This window comes from Triticum urartu, chromosome 7A, assembly GCF_056163025.1.
Source record: "Triticum urartu cultivar PI428250 chromosome 7A, HENAU_Tu73, whole genome shotgun sequence".
In the NCBI taxonomy this organism is placed as follows: domain Eukaryota; kingdom Viridiplantae; phylum Streptophyta; class Magnoliopsida; order Poales; family Poaceae; genus Triticum; species Triticum urartu.
Genome location: NC_141879.1, coordinates 6414609 through 6433407, shown reverse-complemented (window position 1 = coordinate 6433407; position 18799 = coordinate 6414609). Strand labels below are relative to the sequence as shown.

Here is an 18799-nt window from a genome sequence, read left to right as displayed (position 1 = left end):
CTGCATAATATAGTGAGGATAATTATAAATACATGCAATGAAAGAGATGACCTATATAGAGAGACTTAATGACAGAATTAGTAGTACTTACAGACAGTAGCAGGTGATGTTGTTTTATCGAGGGCCAATTGATTGAAAAACTGATAGAACTCCTCAAATGGAATAGGCAACAGTTCAATTCCAACGAGGTCATGCTCCGGTTTAACTCTCGCATAAAAGTACTCCTCCCCCCAGACTCTCTGCAGATTTTCAAGTACCAATCATGTAATCTTCGCATCATCGTTGTTAAAGATTTTTCATCTTTGACGAGAGGCTTCCCGTACTCGTATCTGTGTATCTGCACCTCCATGGGATCATAATGTACATCGTCGGGCAGGTAATCATCAACATTGCCATAACCGGGCACCATCCTCGGATCGATGATGTCGCTAGGCACCTTGAGGGGGGGGGCACGATTGCTTCGCTTGATTGCCGAGCTGGGCAATTTGTTTCCCAGCTGCTCGTCGTTCTTTCAGCCTTTGATTACTAACTGTACTTCGCGACCGCTCCGCTTCGGCCCATGTCTTTGCAATAATGCGCTCATAGTTGCCTTTCGGTGGAGACTTGGGTGGTTTTGCCAGGGCAGCCAGAGTGCGCTTCACTTTCACCGGATCTACCTTCTCCTCTGGAGGTGGATGTCTCTTTGCTCTCAACCCTTGACACCAGTCATCCACTTCGGTTCGCGCGATCTTCGCGTTCTCCTCCGGGGTCCTCTCGTATGGTAACTTCTGTGGACTCTTCAGAGAAGGACCGAATATGTATGTCCTCCCGCCTCTGGTTGTACTGCTAGACGCCGGCCGAGAAGACGAAGCGGTTGTCTTCTTTACTTGCTTACAAGGCGGAGGAGAAGGACTACGACGCGCCGGAGCAGCTGCTGGAGCGGTGGCGGGTCTCTTCCGCCCTTGCTGATGAGGCAGAGAAGGAGGAGGCTGGCTGCTCGGGCGCGCCGGCGCAGGCGGAGTGCCGCCACGCGCCGGAGAAGGAGCCGGCCGAGGGCCCTGATCGTCACTCGCCGGAGGAGGAGGCGGTGGAGAAGGCGGAGTGCCCTGACTCGCCAGAGGAGGAGGAGGAGGCGGAGGCGTCCAGTTCGGAAGGTTGATGAGCTCCTTCCGCCATACGCATGGAGTCTTCAGAGCAGACCCCAGCCGAGTCTCCCCTTCACCGGTAGGGTGGTCAAGCTAGAGGTCCTCAAATCCCTCCGTTATTTCATCCACCATCACCCTAGCATATCCTTCTGGAATCGGCCGGCAGTGAAAAGTTGTGCCGGGTTCAGTAGGATAAACAGAGCCAACAGCCGCCTTGACCTTCAAATTGATCCATTGCGTCATAAGGTGGCAATTTTGAGACTCCGTGATAGCATCCACGGGATAACTGGCAGGAGCCATCAAGGCATGCTCCGGCTGAAGCAGCTCGGTGGAAGCCACGCTGCTTCTGCGCTGAGATGGCGGGGTAGCTTCGGGGGAAGCTTCGGCAGTACGTTTGCTACGATTTGCTTCTCGTTCCTCTATCGCGTCTACCCTTGCTTGCAGCGCCTGCATTTGGGTCTGCTGCACTTTTTTCCTCCTCTCATGGGATTTGTAACCGCCTGCGTCCGGAAACCCAACCTTCCACGGAATGGAGCCTGGCGTGCCTCGTGTCCGTCCAGGGTGCTCAGGATTCCCGAGGGCCATTGTGAGCTCGTCGTTCTCTCTGTCTGGAAAGAACTTCCCTTGCTGCGCTGCTTTGATATACTGCTTAAGCTTCCTGACTGGTCTGTCCATTTCATCGTTCGTCCAAATACACTTCCCTGTTACAGGGTCCAAGGTTCCGCCAGCCCCGAAGAACCAAGAACGGCAACGGTCTGGCCAGCTAATTGTCTCTGGTTCGATCCCTTTATCAACCAGATCATTCTCAGTCTTGGCCCACTTAGGCCGGGCTACGAGGTAGCCACCTGACCCCGTGCGATGGTGAAGCATCTTCTTCGCAGCATTTTGCTTGTTTGTCGCCGACATCTTCTTACTCTTTTCCGATATCTTGTGGGCCACAAATGCGGGCCAGTGATCTCTGATCTTCTCATATCTGCCCTTGAATTCTGGTGTCTCATTATTTTCGACAAACTTATTCAGCTCTTTCTTCCACCTCCTGAATAGTTCTGCCATCTTCTTAAGAGCAAAAGACTTGATTAATTGCTCTTTAACTGGGTTCTCTGGATTATCCTCTGGCGGTAGGGTGAAATTTGACTTCAGCTCAGTCCAAAGATCATTTTTCTGCATATCATTGACATAAGACACCTCAGGGTCTTCTGTAGCCGGCTTAAACCATTGCTGGATGCTTATCGGGATCTTGTCCCTAACCAGAACCCCGCACTGAGCAACAAATGCGTTCTTTGTTCGGATGGGTTCAATCGGTTGGCCGTCGGGCGTGATTGCTATGATCTCAAACTTTTCATCCGAGCTCAACTTTTTCTTCGGGCCTCGTCTCTTTACCGAAGTTGTGCTCGATCCGGAGGGCTAGAAAAAAGAACAAAGACTTAATTAATATGTGTACATACCAAAACAATGAATGCATCAATCAGCTAGTCAGCACAGGCTTAACTAATATATATACCTGGCCGGACTCGGTTCGGTCACCGGAGCCGTCATCACGGTCTCCTTCTTCCACCGGCGTTGGGTCACCGGAGCCGTCCTCATGTTCTTCTTCTTGCACCGGCATTAGGTCACTGTAGCCAGCTTCTTCACCCTCTCCTTCCAGACCAACGGTGTCGTTGAGAAACAACGAGACGGCATCACTTCCTTCTGCGATTATGTCCCTCAACAACGCTTCTTTTGCTTCGTCTCGGGCGGTGTCCATAGTTTCTACAAATATTTACAACATGGCAATTATTATTCAAACATGACAGATGGATATATTAGTACCAAACGTAGAACTAGCTACCTAATCATAGTAAGGAATCAAATATATTAATTAGTGGCCTCGACCCCCCCCCCCACGTGTTGAAGCTACCGGGAGGGGGTGTATATCGACAACGACGACACTACATCTATATGTCCCTCGACGACCCTCGTTCCCCATAAAAAAAGAGGAAGAAGAAGAAAAAAAGAGGAGAAGAAAGAATAGAGGAGAAGAACTCTATTTTTTCTTCTCCTCTTGTTTTTTCTTCTTCCTCTTCTTTTTTTATCCTCTTCTTCCTCTCATGTTCGAGAGGATCACCGAGGGGTCGGAAGGTTTCCTAGTGTCAAAGGATTCAACAAAACCATGTCTTCACCATTAGGCGAAAGTAACAGGTGCATGATGGTACGAAGCTCTCCAAAGTTATTTTGGAACGGAGTCCTAGATAGGATAATTCTCTTTTTGGTACAAAGTTCAGCAAGAACCTTCCAAATATCGTTATTTGGAAGGCCTTTGCTGAAATTCATACAAAAAGGCAAATTATACTATCCGGGACACCATTCCAAAATAACTTTGGAGGACTTCGTCATGCCCTGGTTACTTCCGGCTAATGATGAAGCCATGGATTTCTTTAATACTTTGACACTAGGAAACCTCTCTCGACCCCTCGGCAATCCTCGACCCCTCGAACCCTCGACGACCCTGGAACCCTCGACCCCTAGACGACCCTGAAATAAAAAGAGGAGAAGAAGAAAGGAATATCTAGAGGAGAGGATCAAAGAAAAAAAAGAAGAAAAAAAAGAGGAGAAGAAGAAAGGAATAGAGGAGAAGAAGAGAAAATATAATATATTCTATTTTCTCTTCTTCTCCTCTATTCCTTTCTTCTTCTCCTCTTCTTTTTTTTCTTTTTCTTATTTATTTTTCCCCTTCTTCCTCTCCTCCTCTTCTCCTTTCTTCCTCTTCTTATTTTCCTTTTTCCTCTCCTTCTTTTTCTTCTTCTTCCTTCTTTCTAGCTAGATATATAAAACATTTCTAAAAATGTAACTTTTGCATATATATACATGGAAAAAATTGTTATCGGGGAGGGAATATATTCTATTTTCTCTTCTTCTCCTCTATTCCTTTCTTCTTCTCCTCTTCTTTTTTTCTTTTTCTTATTTATTTTTCCCCTTCTTCCTCTCCTCTTCTTCTCCTTTCTCCCTCTTCTTATTTTCCTTTTTCCACTCCTTCTTTTTCTTCTTCTTCCTTCTTTCTAGCTAGATATATAAAACTTTTCTAAAAATGTAACTTTTGCATATATACATGGAAAAAATTGTTATCGGGGAGGGAGTATATCGACCCCCCCCTCGACCCTCTTTTACTTCTTCTTCCTTCTTCCTTCTTCCTCTTTTCTTCTCCAACACAAAACACATCTCATCTCATCTCATTTCATCCAAAAATAATTCTTTGCATATGAACAAACATACATTTACTTTTGTTCTTAAATGTTACATATGAACATTTTCTTAAATGAGCATATGAACATTTTTTTAAATATTAATGAGCATATGAACATACATATCAACAAAAAATAGACCTTTTTCTTGGTAACAAAAAAAATGCAAAAACGAGCATTATATATACAGCATATACAGAGCATTATACAGTGAACATACATACATACATACATACATACAGTGAGCATATACATGAGCATTATACGGCGACGGCGACGATGGTTGGCGGTGGCGCGTGCTTACGGATGCCGTGTGGGGACGGCAATGAGAAGGAAAAGGGGAGGAGGCAGGGGCTCACAGCGCGGGGAGGGGTCGAGGTCGCCGGCCGGACGGCGTCGGCGGGCGACGATGACGGCGTCGGCGGGGGCGGCGGGCGGCTTCGGGGCAGCCTGGCGGCGACGGGGTAGGGGCGACGACGGGGGCGCGCGGACGGCGTCTGGGCGGCGGGTGGCGTCGGGGCAGCGGATCGGCGTCGATCTGGGCAGCCTGGCGGCGTCGATGAGCTCGGCGTCGTCGGGCGGGCCGGGGGGCAACTGGCGATGAGTTCGTCAAATTTTCCCAAGTGCTACTTATATACCCAGGCCTTTGGTCCCGGTTCGTGGCACAAACCGGGACTAAAGGGGGCATTGGTCTCGGTTGGTGGCACCAACCGGGACCATAGGTCTCTTTTCAGCAGCCGAAAGGGCGGGAAGCAGAGGCCTATGGTCCCGGTTGGTGGCACCAACCGGGACTAAAGGGGGGCATTGGTCCCGGTTGGTGACACGAACCGTGACCAATGCCCCCTTTAGTCCCGGTTGGTTCCACCAACCGGGACCAATGGCCTTGTGCTGCCCCGCGCCCAAAAGTTTAGTCCCACCTCGCTAGTTGAGAGGGCTCGGGAGTGGTTTATAAGCGCTGCTGCGCCCACCCTCCCGAGCTCCTCTCAACTGCAGGCTTTCGGGCCTAATCTGTCACTGCAATGCCTGTGGGCCTACTGGGCCTGCTGCGGGTCTGAATCCTGGCCCATGGTAGGGTTTCTAGTCGTATTCAGGCCATGGTGGCCCAGTAGGTGGAATTTTTTTGTTTTTTTGTTGCTTTATTTATTTTCTTTTGTTTTTTGCTTTATTTTTAAATTCTTTATGCTTTTAGTTTTAGAAAAATTATAAACTTTTTGTTAATGCCATTAGTTTTCAAATTTGAAAATAATTTTTTTGTTTTTTTGTTTTCTTTGTTGCTTTATTTATTTTATTTTGTGATTAACTTTACTATAAAAATAGTTTTTTCCTATTTTTTTGATTTGTTTTTTGCATTATTTATTTACTTTTGTTTTTTGCTTTAATTTTTAATTCTGTTTGCTTTTAGGTTAGCAAAATTATAAACTTTCTGTTAGTGCCATTAGTTTTAGAAAAATTATAAACTTTCTGTTAGTGCCATTAGTTTTCAAATTTGAAAACACTTTTTTAGTTTTTTGGTTTACTTTGTTGCTTTATTTATTTTATTTTGTGATTAACTTTACTATAAAAATAGTTTTTTCCTGTTTTTTTTACTTTTTTTGCATTATTTTTTTCTTTTGTTTTTTGCTTTAATTTTTAATTCTCTTTGCTTTTAGGTTAGCAAAATTATAAACTTTCTATTAGTAACATTAGTTTTAGAAAAATTATAAACTTTCTGTTAGTGCCATTAGTTTTCAAATTTGAAAACACTTTTTTAGTTTTTTTGTTTTCTTTGTTGCTTTATTTATTTTATTTTGTGATTAAATTTACTATAAAAATAGTTTTTTTTCTTGTTTTTTGATTTTTTTTGCATTATTTATTTTCTTTTGTTTTTTTGTTTTAATTTTTAATTCTGTTTGCTTTTAGGTTAGCAAAATTATAAACTTTCTGTTAGTGCCATTAGTTTTAGAAAAATTATAAACTTTCTGTTAGTGCCATTAGTTTTCAAATTTGAAAACACTTTTTTAGTTTTTTTGTTTTCTTTGTTGCTTTATTTATTTTATTTTGTGATTAACTTTACTATAAAAATAGTTTTTTCCTGTTTTTTTGATTTTTTTTGCATTATTTATTTTCTTTTGTTTTTTGCTTTAATTTATAATTCTGTTTGCTTTTAGGTTAGCAAAATTATAAACTTTCTGTTAGTGCCATTAGTTTTAGAAAAATTATAAACTTTCTGTTAGTGCCATTAGTTTTCAAATTTGAAAACACTTTTTTAGTTTTTTGGTTTACTTTGTTGCTTTATTTATTTTATTTTGTGATTAACTTTACTATAAAAATAGTTTTTTCCTGTTTTTTTTACTTTTTTTGCATTATTTTTTTCTTTTGTTTTTTTGCTTTAATTTTTAATTCTCTTTGCTTTTAGGTTAGCAAAATTATAAACTTTCTATTAGTGCCATTAGTTTTAGAAAAATTATAAACTTTCTGTTAGTGCCATTAGTTTTCAAATTTGAAAACACTTTTTTAGTTTTTTTGTTTTCTTTGTTGCTTTATTTATTTTATTTTGTGATTAAATTTACTATAAAAATAGTTTTTTTCTTGTTTTTTGATTTTTTTTGCATTATTTATTTTCTTTTGTTTTTTTGTTTTAATTTTTAATTCTGTTTGCTTTTAGGTTAGCAAAATTATAAACTTTCTGTTAGTGCCATTAGTTTTAGAAAAATTATAAACTTTCTGTTAGTGCCATTAGTTTTCAAATTTGAAAACACTTTTTTAGTTTTTTTGTTTTCTTTGTTGCTTTATTTATTTTATTTTGTGATTAACTTTACTATAAAAATAGTTTTTTCCTGTTTTTTTGATTTTTTTTGCATTATTTATTTTCTTTTGTTTTTTGCTTTAATTTATAATTCTGTTTGCTTTTAGGTTAGCAAAATTATAAACTTTCTGTTAGTGCCATTAGTTTTAGAAAAATTATAAACTTTCCATTAGTGCCATTAGTTTTCAAATTTAAAAACACTTCTTTAGTTTTTTTGTTTTCTTTGTTGCTTTATTTATTTTATTTTGTGATTAACTTTACTATAAAAATAGTTTTTTTCCTGTTTTTTTTTTATTTTTTTGCATTATTTATTTTCTTTTGTTTTTTGCTTTAATTTTTAATTCTGTTTGCTTTTAGGTTAGCAAAATTATAAACTTTCTGTTAGTGCCATTAGTTTTAGAAAAATTATAAACTTTCCATTAGTGCCATTAGTATTACGAGGGCCGAACCATAAGACATGAAAGCATTTCAAATGAACTCTGAAAAAGTTGAAAGTTGGGATGGTATCATAATTTCACCCACATAGCATGTGCAGTACAAAACGGACAATGGTAGTATGTTCGTGTGTTACAAAATTGCGGGAGAAAGTCTTCACTTTTTCTTCGCTTGTGTCATTTGCTTATTGCGCCGTAACCATGGATAATCTTCATTGTTTATCAGGATGCTTGGGTCAGCCTTGACATTGAAGGGAGGAATTTCATGAAACTTTTCATAATCTTCAGACATGTCTGTCTTGCCGTCCACTCCCAGGATGTCCCTTTTTCCTGAAAGAACTATGTGGCGCTTTGGCTCATCGTATGATGTATTCGCTTCCTTATCTTTTCTTTTTCTCGGTTTGGTAGACATGTCCTTCACATAGATAACCTGTGCCACATCATTGGCTAGGACGAACGGTTCGTCAGTGTACCCAAGATTTTTCAGATCCACTGTTGTCATTCCGTACTATGGGTCTACCTGTACCCCGCCGCCTAACAGATTGACCCATTTGCACTTAAACAAAGGGACCTTAAAATCAGGTCCGTAGTCAAGTTCCCATATGTCCACTATGTAACCATAATATGTGTCCTTTCCGCTCTCGGTTGCTGCATCAAAGCGGACACCGCTGTTTTGGTTGGTGCTCTTTTGATCTTGGGCGATCGTGTAAAATGTATTCCCATTTATCTCGTAACCTTTGTAAGTCAATACAGTCAAAGATGGTCCCCTGGACAACAAGAATCCTTTAACATATTTTGAATCCGCAAACATTATTTTTGTATTCACGAACATTTTTTTCAATAGTTGAACATTTTTCAAGAATACTTGCACATATTTTGAATTCGCGGACATTTCTTGATTTTGCCGTGAAGAAATTTCGTATTCGCGGACACAGGGTGGATGTTCAAGAGGTTCATGCCCAACACAGACCTGTGGGATTCAGAAAGGAATCAATCAAAGATTTTTTTTTGCTTAATTAACTATGATTGCACGAGAAGGCGCGGTGTGCCGTGACGACATCGATATCAAACGGCGCAGGCACCGTATGCGAATGTTTGACCCTACGTACCAACCTCCTGCTCTATACGACGGCATTCAAAACATCATCCGACACGTCCTTGTTTGACTGGTACACATAGCGGGAGCACGCGAGCTCGTCCGGCACATCGCCGCTCTCTATGACATCCTGTGGTATGCGTTGTGACACCCTATCCCCCCCCCCCCCCCCCCCCGTCGCCGAACGAATAGAAACTCTATTGATTAACTATTCCACATCTTGTAATGCAAAAATCCATTAAAACATGATTAATTGTGTAATTATAGGACAGCGAGTATTTGAGCTCGAGCTCAAATGACCCTGCAAGAACAGTAATATCAGAAAAAAAATTAAGAAATATTCAAAAACATTCCGATGAACTTTGACAAATTTTTGAAGTGCTTGCAAATTTTCATCATGAGATCACATTTGAGGAAGGCGTGACGAAACGATGCTCTAAAAATGCTACTTTGAAAGCGTTTAGGAGCACTGATTTTGTTTTTTTTGTCACGCCTTCCATGATTGTTACCATGATAAAAATTTGCAAGCACTTCGAAAATTTGCCAAAGTTCATCAGATTTTTTTTGGAATTGTTAGATTTTTTTGAATTTTTACTATTCATGCGGGCATATTTGAGTTCGAGCTCAAAAGGGTACTGTTTCTACTAATCTTTCGGCAAATTATAGCCTTAGATTGTTTAAATATCCAACCGCAACAGCTGAAATAATTTGAATATTATAGACCATGTAGAACTTATAGGTACATATCTTGGGTACATGTGGCAATAAAATGATCAGTAATAGAGATTAATTAGCAATTGGCTCTCCCTTCCTTTTCTTAGGCATGGTTAATTAGTTCTTAGGAACTCTCTACTCTTTATCCGTTAGCAACAGACAAAATGCTGATCCTTAAAAAAAAAAACAGACCAATACTATTTCTAAGTACAGGGTCTACAAAAAGAAATTACGTACTAGTTCATCCTGTGGCGGTTAGCTAGAATCAGGGAAGTATTACTGGCCGAAATGCATTAGTGCGTACAAATTTCTTAGAAGCTTCACGTAAGAATAGGATTTTTCTTAGGAACACGCCGTTTGCGCGCCGGACCGCGGCTGACGACAATTGTTATGTACCGCCATACGAGACCTGTACCAACGGAATACATGCACTATGGACCGTCCACCCAGCGTTATATTACACAGAGCCGTCGCCATATGACACTGTTGAACAGGGCATATCCGTTTCTATCTGTACGATCTCATTCAATGCACTGTTGAACGTGTCGCTGTCCGATTGGTACCTATACCGGGAGCAGGCGAGCTCGAGCGTGCCATCGCCGCTCTCGAGTTTTCATCTGCTTAGAAGCACACTGGGGCAGTTGCCATGTACCGTGCAAAACACATGGCAACTGGCAGCTTTGAGTGTGGGAGAGGAGACAAGCATGTGGGCGAACTGATAGACGCCCACAAACCGGCCCCTCTGTGTACGTGAAAATTGCCGTGTGGGCGAACTGCTAAATGCCCACACATCAGCCCCTCCGTGTGGTGAAACGGACGTGTGGGCGACCGGATGAATGTCCACACACCAGCCGAGTCCTAAGTGGCATAAAAAATCTGGCAAAACATGCCAAGATTCGTGCAAACACAAACGGACGTTGATCCATGTGTGTGGACGAGATACAAACGCCCACACGTGTGGGCGTTATCTTTTCCCCCAACAAATTATCAATTATAATTTTATTGTAAACTATAGAGGAAATTGAGAGGAAATTGGTGGAATTTGTTGAGAAATAAAACATAATGATCAATTGTATGGGAGAGATGTCTTTCAGGAGGTGTCTGTTGGGGAAAAGATGTCTCCCTAACACACTCCTTCACTATGTATATAAGTGGGTCCCCCACATTGCCATAAAACTAGTGAATCATTTGGACTCTTCCCTTGTCTCTTTTACTTTCACTCTACAACAGAATTGATTGTTTATTGCTTGAGCCTCATGGGCATATATTGTTGGGGAACGTAGCATGCAATTTCAAAAAAAATTCCTACAATCATGCAAGATCTATCTAGGAGATTCATAGCAACGAGAGGGGGAGAGTGTGTCCACGTACCGTCATAGACCGAAAGTGGAAGCGTTAGCCTAACGCGGTTGATGTAGTCGAACGTCTTCTCGATCCAACCGATCAAGCACCGAACGTACGGCACCTCTGAGTTCTGCACACGTTTAGCTTGATGACGTCCCTCGAACTCTTGATCCAGCCAAGTGTTGAGGGAGATTTTCGTCAGCACGACGGCGTGGTGATGGTGAAGTGATCCGCACAGGGCTTCGCCTAAGCACTACGACAATATGACCGAAGGAGTAAACGGTGGAGGGGGGCTCCGCACACGGCTAAGAAACAATTGATGTGCTTAGAGGTGCCCCCCGCCCCCGTATATAAAGGAGGAGAGGGGATGAGGCCGGCCTAGGCACGCCCCATAGTGGGGAGGAGTCCTACTAGCGAGGACTCCAAGTCCTATTTGCCCCTCCCTTCCTTTTATAGGAGGGGGAAAGGGGAAAAGGAGAGGGAGAGGGAGAAGGAAAGGGGGCCGCGCCCCCTCCCTTGTCCAATTCGGACTCCCCATGTGGGGGGGGCACCCCCTTGCGGGCTGCCTTGCCTCTCCCCTATGGCCCATGTGGCCCATTACTTCTCCCGGGGGTTCGAGTAACCTCCCGGTACTCCGATAAACATCCGAAACATTCCGGAACCATTTCGGTGTCCGAATACTATCGTCCAATATATCAATCTTTATCTCTCGACCATTTCGAGACTCCTTGTCATGTCCGTGATCTCATCCGGGACTCCGAACAATCTTCGGTCACCAAAACACATAACTCATAATACAAATTGTCATCGAACGTTAAGCGTGCGGACCCTATGGGTTCGAGAACTATGTAGACATGAGCGAGACACCTCTTCGGTCAATAACCAATAGCGGAACCTGGATGCTCATATTGGCTCCAACATATTCTACGAAGATCTTTATCGATCGAACCGTTATGACAACATACGTTATTCCCTTTGTCATCTGTATGTTACTTGTCCGAGATTCGATCGTCGGTATCCTCATACCTAGTTCAATCTCGTTACCGGCAAGTATCTTTACTCGTTTCATAATGCATCATCCCACAACTAACTCATTAGTCACATTGCTTGCAAGGCTTATTATGATGTGCATTACCGAGAGGACCCAGAGATACCTCTCCGATACTCGGAGTGACAAATCCTAATCTCGATCTATGCAAACCCAACAAACACCTTCGGAGATACCTGTAGAGCATTTTTATAATCAACCATTTACGTTGTGACGTTTGATAGCACACAAGGTATTCCTCCGGTATCCGGGAGTTGCATAATCTCATAGTGGAAGGAATATGTATTTGACATGAAGAAAGCAATGGCAATAAAACTAAACGATCAACATGCTAAGCTAACGGATGGGTCTTGTTCACATCATTCTCCTAAATGTGATCCCGTTCATCAAAGGACAACACATGTCTTATGGTTAGGAAAATTAACCATCTTTGATTAACGAGCTAGTCTAGTAGAGGCTTACTAGGGACACGGTGTTTTGTCTATGTATTCACACATGTAGAAAGTTTCCGATTAATACAATTCTAGCATGAATAATAAACATTTATCATGATATAAGGAAATATAAAATAAAAACTTTATTATTGCCTCTAGGGCATATTTCCTTCAGTCTCCCACTTGCACTAGAGTCAATAATCTAGTTCACATCGCCATGTGATTAAACATTAATAGTTCATTTGGCTCTGCTCACAGTGACCAGAAAATTGTGGCCAAAGCTTTACGAGATCAAGCTGCGCCTGGTGGATGGGCCACCCGATGGGTCCATGGAGAAACTGTGCCAAAGGGCAAGCTTTTCATCGCTGATAAGTTCCGACTCCTCGGCGAGGACGTCGAGCGTTGCGACTCAGACATGATCATGGACGATTCAATGCAATTGGCTGTTGGAAGATAGGTTTTGCTGTGATAGTTGTATAATCATGTATGTGTCCCCCCTCCCCCGAGTAGTGTAAAAGATGGTTGTATCCTGTAAATACAGATGGTTCTGCTAAGAACAACTCTAAACACTGATAGAAAAATGTATTCATCAGACAGAATTAATCATTTCTTGTTGTGTACCATATACCTAATTCCTTTGGTTGTTTTTAGAGAGGAGACAAGTGTAGAAATTAGAGGCAGTTATATTCTGTCAGTATAGATAAAAGACCAGCATTGATTGATCTTATTAATACCTGCAGTGTACGTATATAACCATACACTTCTCCATATGTCGTCTAGTTAATATTTAGGGATAATTATCCTTTTGCCCTCAGTGGTGTCCGTGTGCTCAGTTTTGCCCTCAGATGCGAATTGTGCTCAGTTTTGCCCGTAGTCCGTGCGCACCGACTCGTTCCGTGAACTCTCTGTCAGGTCAACGTTTTGACTCGGCCCTTACAGGTGGGACCAGGCGGCAGAGACGGCCAATTCTATTCAGACTGTTGCATGCGTGGCTTGTGGGACCCAACAGAGAGTCGTTGAGCTGAGAGCCGTTGCGGGTGTGCTATATAAGCGGGCGACACACAGCAGCGGTGACCAAGGAGACAGAGAGCATGGCGGTGACCACGGCGAGAGAGAGAGTACGCCAGTGGGAAGCTAGCTATGGAGGGCGCGGCGGTGGGAAGCTAGCTGTGGAGGGCGCGGCGGTGTTGAGATCCCCTTCGGCTCTGAGCTCCATGTCTTCCTCAAGCTCCCGCGCCACCTCGCGGATGCAGAGCCGGGCGCGTGTGGACATGCCTGTCTTTGTCTGTCCGCGGTGCCGGGCAGGCATTGTTCGGAGGGTTTCTCACACACCGAGGAACCAGAATCGTCCGTTCTACATGTGCAGCGAGAATGGGGTAAGAATCGGGGCAATTGCACCATTTTCGTGGTCGGGATCTTTGAGCAATGGGTTGATCTGTTTGGTGTTCATGCAGGTGACATGCTTCTTTCTTTGGGTCGATGCTCTGGCCAAGACTCTGATGAATGAACTGCAAGAAGAGCATGAAGAATGGTTGTGCATGCTGCCACGTGGCCGCAGCACGAGCTCCGGAAGAAGAGATGGAGGGCGAAGCATGCACTGACAGAGAGCTAACTGTTGAGCTTAGGACGTTGAAGAAGAAGGTTAGGAAGCTTGAAGATCAAGCACTACCAATACCCATTTGCAAATACTTTTAGGCATTTGTAGGTATGGTAATCACACTGGTTGTAATGTTGAAAATGTATGGAAAGGCATGAATTATAGAGGAATTTGTAAGCTTGAAATTGTATGAGAAATTCACCTAGTTTAAATCTTGGTCAAAGTTGTTTAAATGTTGAAAAAAAAGAGAAGAAGTGACCAAAATTTAAATATGTTGAAAAAAGAGAAGAAATGAGGAATTCAGAAACTTTTGATCAACGAAATGCAGCTCTCTGCTCTGCCTTTCTGTCAAAAAAAAGGTTCCTCTTGGGCCAAATTCAGAGCGTAGAGCCAAGTGCAGGCTAGACTAATGGGCCAACTGCATCCAATTAGGCCCATTCGGGGGTTCTCTTGCGTGTTTTTCTGTTTTCTGTTCTGATTTCATTTAGGCAGTAAATCATCATGCTGAAACTTTTTGTGGAAGCTAATTGAATTATTCCGGAGCCAAACAATTAAGGTTAGAAATTTTTTGGAGCTGTTAAATATTTAATAGCATTTTAATTACTCCAATTCAAATACACCGTGATTTAAATCAAAGACCAAAATGTCATGGAAAATGTGCCTCAGCTCTGGTAGAGGTTTGCACCTGGTGCCAAAATAAATGAACATTTTTAAGGGCATTACATTGAGAAAAAAATAATTTGTCTAAAAAATGAATGGTGGAAAATGCACAAAAAATTGGTGCGGCTGGGGACTCGAACCCAGGACCGCGTGAGTTTGTGGCGTTTAGGGCTGCGCTGGTAACCGCTAGGACAGATGGAAAGACTTTGACATGCGTAGGGAAGGAAGGTATACATAGTGAGACCGTGAATGTTTGCACATGCGTGAGAGTGGTTTTCCTTTGTTTTGCACTGAAATTTTGGAGGGTTGGAAGGTTGAAAACGTATGTTTGCACTGCCACATGATTTTGGTTAGAGTGGCACTTGGTTTAGGGTTAGAGTGGCACTTGGTTTAGGATATAAAGGGAATAAATTTGCATGTTAGTTCATGACTTGTTTTTTTTTGAATGAAAGAGAGGGCTTGTCACCCCCTTCGATTTTCATTAATGAAAACCACAAGTTCTCGAATTTCATGACTTGGTTTAGGGAAGAAATGATATGTTTGGGCACAGACATTTTTTAACACACATAATAAACCCTAATAACTTAGATAAGATGCAACACACCGTACCCTTACATTAAGCAATAATAATAAGTTCACAGACACATGACGAAACATGACACGACACGACACGACATAGAAAAGCAACAAAATAAAAACGAAACATGACGAGCTTGACTCCGGGCTTGAACATCTTCATCTTGACCTCCTTCTTCAACCTTGGCCGCGCACCCCTTCAACACCGTCTTCAACTTCACACCTCCTCCTCCTCGTCATAGGGAAGGGAGTGCATCTGGCCTGGAGTGGGGAAGATGATCTCTTAGTTGGTGTAGATGTTGTACACGGTGAAGAAGATGGCCTCGCAGCCGCACCAAAAGACTTGGCCGAGGAGCTCGTGCGTGTCAAATGGGTTGGTGAAGGTGACCGTGAGCAGTAGGAGGGTGTCGCCGCGGTCACGAACCTCGTTGAGGGTGAACATCCTAGGCAAGCCCCATGGGAGGTGGGCATAGCTGGCTGCGCGGGTGAGTTCGACGGAACCCCTCCACCTTGAAATAGCCCACACACGGAGCTCCCTCTCCACGAGCACGCCCGGTGGGTAGTGCAGCTCCGGCATGACAGGCGGACAGTTGAAGGTCGGCCCGTTGAACTGCATCTTCACTTGGTCTCGCTTGGGGAGGGCTTGGTCGCTTGGGTGTTTGAAGTTGGAGAGAATGGATCGGATCTGGCTTGTGGGTGGGAGAGGAAGAGAGGCACCCCATGTATAGGCCTGTGGGTGGGAGAGGAAGAGAGAAAGGATGAGAACGGTGCATGTGTGAATCCGGATGCGTGTGTGTATCCGTTACGTTTTGCACTCTTTCATTTTGCACGAAAACGATGCATGGGGCGCGTGCTTGCATCTGAATCACTGCATAGCTCTTTGACCGGGCCCGTGCATCTGACTCGCTGCCCTGAACCACTGCCGTAATGCCTAACTCTGAATCAATACGTGCATGGCCACCTAGCTCGCCTCGCTAGCCTAGCGCGCCTCGCTCGCCTCGCTCGCATGCATGCACGTCCGCCTCCCGCGCATGCAAACCCACGTCACCACCTCCCATGCATGCAAGGCCTAGAAAGGCTGAGACGGGCTATTTACTACGGTCTCAGGCCCAGACAATGAGACGGCCCAACGGTCCATCCAGCGCGCCCGGTATTTGTTAAAAAACAATCTCCCAGCCAATCAGATTGCATCTCGCGGATCGCCCCCTCCTCCCCGCAGATTCCTTCTAGAACGGTTAGATCGACGGCCCTTGATCGCCGCTAGGGTTAGACGGACGGTCCTTGTTCAGCGCTAGGGTTAGCGGGTTTTGGGAGGGGTTTGGAGCAGTCAAAGCTATGTTTGACCAGATTTCAAATGAGTATAATAAATTAAATAAAAATCAGAAAAATAAAAAACCTGCGCACATAGTCTTCTTATGTCATATATTAACGATTTAAGTTGATAAACAAGGTTTACATACATTTAAACGATAAGTTCATGTGTATTATGTGATATCACGAGTATCTCAAACTCTCTTGTATGAAGTGAAGAGAAGTGTTTTGGGGAAATGAACATGAAAAATTCAAAAAACTCACCACAGCTTCATTTTGGAGTGACTAAGAAGGATCCAGGCTTAGTTTTTCATTTTGATGTTTTAGACTTGTTTAAATCTTGGTCGAAGTTATGTTTGACCAGAATTCAAATGAGCAAAACAAATTAAAATAATCAAAAATGGAAAAACCAGCGCACATAGTTTTGTATATATAGAATATATGTGTAGCAAAGTTATTTGGCTGATTTAGACAAGGTCGAAAAAAATCTTGCTTAGAAATGAGGCCGTTTACCCTACCTTTGCACCCCTCTTTTTAGCACATTTTTCATGAAATTTAAAAAACCTCACCACAACTTCATTTTGGATTGACTAAGAAGGATCCAGGCTTAGTTTTTCATTTTGATGTTTTAGACTTGTTTAAATGTTGGTCAAAGTTTGGTTTGACCAGAATTCAAATGAGCAAAACAAAATTCTAAAAAATAAAAAAAGGAAAAACCATGTGCTCATTCAAACATCATCCAACAGATTTAAACATCATGTCAAACATAGTTCTAACATAGGTCCAACATCATCCAACATAAATACAACATTATTCATAATGTTTCATAATTATTCATAAATAGCGTTGTGGCTTCTGCCTGTTCCTTGAGCTTCTTGCCATCACTTTGCTCCTCGTGCACCTTGTGCGCATTGCTTCTTCTCTTCTCCTCTTGGTTGTTGGTACCTTGCGCGTCTTCTTCAAACCTATCATAGAGCTGTGCAAAACATAAATGGTAATGAGATCATGTCAAGTGATAAATGTACAGTACTATTTGACCCTTACAAGATTTACATACCTAGTAGAACTCACAACAACAGAAGGTTGGTCACCATTTGGAGCCTCACTTGGATCATCATTTGGAGCCTCACTTGGATCACCATGATCACCATTTGGAGCCTCACTTGGATCACCATTTGGAGCCTCACTTGAATCATTATCTGGAGGATATTTTGGATCATCGTCAAAATCATGCGGCTGTTGGCCATCATCATTTGGAACCTCGTCAAAATCCTCGTCCGATGCAACCGGCTGTTGACCATCATTTTCATCATCTGTTGAGGCAACCGGCTGCTGATCAACATTTTCATCGAAGCCTTCATCGAAACTCTCTCCGAATGCTGGATCTACGTACTGTGTTATCACAATACTTACTGAAATGACCAGACCCACCACACCTTTTGCACTTACGCTTCCTCGCTCCAAGTCCAGCTCCTTCGCTGCGAGGTCTAATTCGACCCTTCCTTGGTCTATCTGCTGCTCTCTTCAGAACAGGAGCGCAAAGCTTGAATCCAGTGTCCACCATATCCCGTTGTTGTTTTCCCTCCATAGCAGGCAAGGCATAAGCATATGTGGCTTTGAACCTTGCAACAGAGTAGTAATCATGCACATACTACTGTATGTTCACTACTGGACCTGGGAGAGAAGTGATGAAAAACAAGGAATGAATGCATGGCAACCCAGTTATCTGCCATTGCCTACAACTGCAAGTTCTAGCTTCTAAATCCACTGGATATCTCCATTCCCTCTTTTCTTTATCCAAATATGATATCTCTGCTGTGGTACCCGAGCAAAGCGTCATGTTCATTTCCAAGCCTGTTGTTTTCTGCTTCAGTTCATTCATCCCGGCAGGGATGATAATGTGGACCATGAATTTTGCCTCGGCTATTCCTGCATGATAATGAAATTTCTGCATGTATTCTATCCTTATCCTATTCCTGCATGTTGATTTGAAAGACTCTACTAGATTATTGTGCACATAGTCAACTTTGCTCAGTTCACTGAATTGGCTTCTGGCCCATAACTTGGAGTGATGTGTTTCCAAGTATTCTTTCACTTTGGGATTCATGTATAACTGCCTCAAGTGGTATTTGTGCTTCCTCACACTGCAAGTCAAAGATGCTGGCCATAAATTGTCAGTATACACCTTTCCTTTGAATTTCTTCATGAAATTTGCAGCAAGGTGACGCATGCATTCCCTATGCTCTACTCCAGGGAACACATTGTCCACGGCCACTTCTAAACCTTTTGCAGGCATCTGTATGAATGACCAACCCATTGGGATGTGCAATAGCCTGGCGCAGATTATGCAAAAACCAAGTCCAGCTCTCCTCAGACTCTGTCTCCAGCACGCCGTAGGCAACTGGAAATACAAAACTGTGTGCATCTGAAGGAAATATGCCCTAGAGGCAATAATAAA

General features: G+C 42.9%; 1 pseudogene; it reads left to right on the top strand.

Moving 5' to 3' along the window:
- LOC147956773 (uncharacterized) overlaps positions 1-18799 on the top strand; it is a 215713-nt pseudogene that overhangs the window by 91510 nt on the left and 105404 nt on the right.